Raw genomic sequence first — 4,302 nt, 5'->3', positions numbered from 1 at the left:
TGAATATATATAAAAAATCCTGGATCTGCAGTTTCTTCCAGAAATATCTCTCTATATATAATCCTGGATCTGCAGTGTCTTCCAGAAGATGTCTTTTTTATATATAATTCTGGATGTGCAGTTCCTTCCAGAAGATGTCTTTATATATACATTATGATCCTGGACCTGCAGTCTCTTCCAAAAAGATGTCTTTATATAGTGTACTGTATATGATCCTGGACCTGCAGTCTCTTTCAAAAAATGTCTTTTAAGGTCTGGTTTCACTGACAAAAATACACTGAGAGCTCACTTGACTGCGTGACATACCTACAACCCACTGTACATGTCTGAAAGGAGATCGTTGAGGGCCAAGTGTATTTTAAGTAAGGAATGCTGGAAACTGGGCCTAATCGTTGTGAAGAAACATCTTAAACTGCTCCTTTGCTACTTTTATATTCATTATCTGTATATGACATTATTGAGCGTTTGTGAGATGCTCTCTTAATGTAAACCCTAAATTAATGACATTAGTTTGCTAAACCACTTCCTGTCATCAACAACTACATGGTAAGAATAGCAGTGTGCTGCTCTATGCTTACCTGCAATAGCCAGGTGCTTTGTCCAGCTCATTTGCTGACAGCCACTATACAGGGAAATTGGATGACCACACACCAGCTATGTCTGGACTCTTTATTTATTCTTTCATAAAAGCATAACACAAGAGATGAATTGAGACCTCATAGCTTCTGTATGGTCATCCAATTCAATTTTCCTGTATAATAAACAACTAATTTCATCTTTTTTTGTCTGTTAAAAAACTTGTTTTCACCTTTCTTTATTCTTTGTTGCATCTCAGTGCTGCTGATGTATAGCAGCCTCTCTATAGCCACTTCCTGCTCTCCCTCTGCCCATCATGTGGTAAAATGGACACTTGTAGTTTCCATTGAAAGCCAATTTGTCGGGCCACAAAAAAATACAATTAGAAGACAGGAAATGAGCATTGTCCTCCTAGTACCTGGACAAACACCTTCATGGCAGGATCATCAGGTATCATTTTAGTTGAAGCTGCCATTTAAAAATATTGAAAATGACTTTCAGAATGACATTACCATGGTAAAGCTTATAAGTGCTTTAAGTTAAGTTTTAGTGATTGGGCTTACATCTACTTTAAAGGTACCATGGTGTTGTTATACTGTATAATCACTTTATCTTACATTAGAAATTGTTGCTCTAGAATATTGTACAAGCTGCATGCTGCAGTAAATACTCAATTGAATACTAAGTAGTCTTTCTATAGCTATATTCAGAGCACTCATAATAGTTGTTTGTGTTTGTATAGCGGGTCCCTCTGTTAATAATGCTGAATAAATGAACTAACATACCGCATGCACTCTCATAGATTCACAAAATCACAATACTTATTGGAATACATGAAGACAAAAGGAGTTGAATATTTCCTGTACCACATATATTAAAAGACCACGCTTATCTAATGCTAACAGAAAAGTGATAGTCTTACATTTCAGTTATATGCATTATAAATAGCTTCCTTACAAAATCATGTTCAATAAGCATTATCTGAGCATTACAGAGAAAACCTGATGGCTTCCTAGCATATTGCTGAGCAGGATACTGTACTCTAGTTTGCACTGAAATTGTTAACTTTACTTGACATTAGCCTAGCAGGGATATCAAATATTGACAGAATTGGCAGAACTCTTCGGAATTCTGCAGAGAATAAGCTGAGTGTGTAATTCCTTCTTCAAATAGAGACAGCAGTGGAGAACAGGCAAAGTGCAGGAGGCAGAAACTTGGAAATAACATTCAACAATGGACTGAAAATAATATGAACTAGCCATTAATTATTTCCAATTTAATTCTAATTTTTGCAGAATGTATAAGTACCTTGCAGGGTTTTCTTATGAAATACAGCAATTTTTTTAAAGTCTATGTCAAGCCAGGAGTTTTTTTTTCTTTAGTTTTGGAAAGTGAAGATCACAATTTTTTTTACTTCTTTGTGTCCCATTGGAGACATTTCTCTTTAATTCCTGTTCCAGAGACACAAACAAAATTCCACATTAAGGAGAAGTCCCCTCTTGGACAGTTGTCACCAGAAACAGTTCCTATTTTGCAGAGAATACATTTTAAAAGAAAAGTACAGTGAGCACATATTTTGAGTAGATGTTGCAATGTTTAAAGTGTAGTTCCATTTTTGCAGTCAAAAATGAACCCTCACTATATGTTTGTTATGTGTTCCTATTGACACAGCATATCTAACAATCATTTAAAAATATTTTTTACCTTTTTGCTCTCTATTTAACAGGCCTTTGCAAACTTTTCTCTCATTTGCAGTACCAGCAAACTCGGACAGTCTTAACAGAAATACCTAGGACAGGCTGGGTGTCTCCTCATTACCATACAATGTCTTCAGGTCTTTAGCCCTTTATTAGGACAGACAGTCTTGCTCATCTAGTTTACAAATGATAATGAAATCTTCCAGCACAGTACAGGCAGGATGAATTATGTAAAAAAAACTCCCCTCAACCACCCTAGATAGTGAGAACTAAGCAGGACTTTTCAGTCCAGCAATTAGCAGAAAGAGCACCTAAAAGGGAAGCTGCAACTTTTATTTTTTTGTGACTGAGAACATGTAACAAAAATAAGGTAGGTGTTTTACCTGCAAAAGTGGAAATACACTTTAAAATAATTTGTGTCTTGCATTGTGACATGCTCGTGGCTTTATATTATTGTAATTGTAATCAATTACAATAATGTGCACAAGGTTTCAGGGAACACTCTGTGATTGATTGAGAGGCTAGTCACATGATTTTAACAGTTGCTTTTTCTTCCCAATTATTCTTTTAAATGGGTCTTTGAATGCTTCAGAATCCCAACACGCAAAGTGTTAAACACATTTGTAAAGCACACTATTGTGCTTCATATACTGTATGTGATTTTTCTTTTATTACTGCAGTAAGGCCATACCGTTTCTTTATAACTGATCCTTATAGACTTGCATTGTGAGAAAGAGCAGGTAAAACAGGCTATTGTTCAACAATGCATAACAGGAAGCAGAGCCTGCATCTATAACATGAAATTATCACTGTCCCATGTACATTCGTAATTATAAACTATATAAAGAGACACAATTATTAATCAAGAGATTAAACATTAGATAACAATTTTTAAATCTATTTGATTTATTTGACATGTATACAGTATTTGCAAATAGTTGATATGGACAACTTTTTATAGGATCGGATCTGGGATTGGTGGATCTTCATCCAGTTCCAATATCATCCATGCTTTGAGAATGCCATACGGCTTTTTGAGAAAATGTATTATCATTCCTTTTCCACTTAAATATATTATGCTTATTTTTAAGCTGTTTTTCATTGGCTACACAGTACTCTATAATAGAGTCTATAATATACTAAGACTGCAGAACTATTAATTTCTACGAAAGTGCCATGCTTTTACCTTTAACTTTACTTTACAAGTTACAAAAAACAATATCTCCATACAGAGGGCTTAAGCAGATCTGTGGTCAGTTTGCCTCCCTGCTTCCTCCCTGATAAAAAATAATTATAAAAAATAAACAATAATAAGATAAAAACTGCCTGTTGTGCTTTAATGCGTTCTATGCATCCTTGCCCTGCTTGAGTGACAGAGGCTCAGAACATTTGAGGCAAGAATATGGTTAACTATTGTGGAGAAATAGTATACTGTCAACCCTGTATTACCAGAGACAAATATCTAGAGCAGCCAGGCCCTATTAAATAGTTCTATTTCATTGTCTCTTAAAGCATTGATTTTTTCCTATAGCATAATGACATTGATCTAATTTTTAACTAGATTTATCAATAATCATGGAGTTCTCCACTTTCCTGCAATGTCACTTCTTGCTGCCATGGATATTTAGTAAATTGACATATGGGATAGGTTAGCAATCATTGAATATCTATCTCCAATCAGGAAAACAGATAGCGATTTGTTAAAAGACCTTAAGAAAATGTTTCATATGCTGTATGATTGATGTTCTGAGACTAGAATTAGACACAACTGGTTATGTGCACCAAATACATTTCAAGGTGCCTCTATAGGACATTGAGGCCTGCCTCCCACTGAATCCTAAAGCCCATGTTTTCCCACTCCACAGGTTTATTGATTGGGAAATATCATTTAGAAATAGTTTCTCCTTGTTGCGATGTATAGATTCAAGTTGCTTTGTACATGGATATTTAAAAAGTCCCATATCTTTCTTTATCATTCCCAGAAATTAAAACACCTAATTGATTCTAGAGTATCCTGTCTGAGTGAGAT

This window comes from Nanorana parkeri, unplaced genomic scaffold (assembly GCF_000935625.1).
Source record: "Nanorana parkeri isolate BGI_ZX_2015 unplaced genomic scaffold, ASM93562v1 scaffold52, whole genome shotgun sequence".
Taxonomy (NCBI): Eukaryota; Metazoa; Chordata; class Amphibia; order Anura; family Dicroglossidae; genus Nanorana; species Nanorana parkeri.
The sequence above is the reverse complement of the archived record's forward strand: the minus strand, read 5'-3'. Positions refer to the sequence as shown.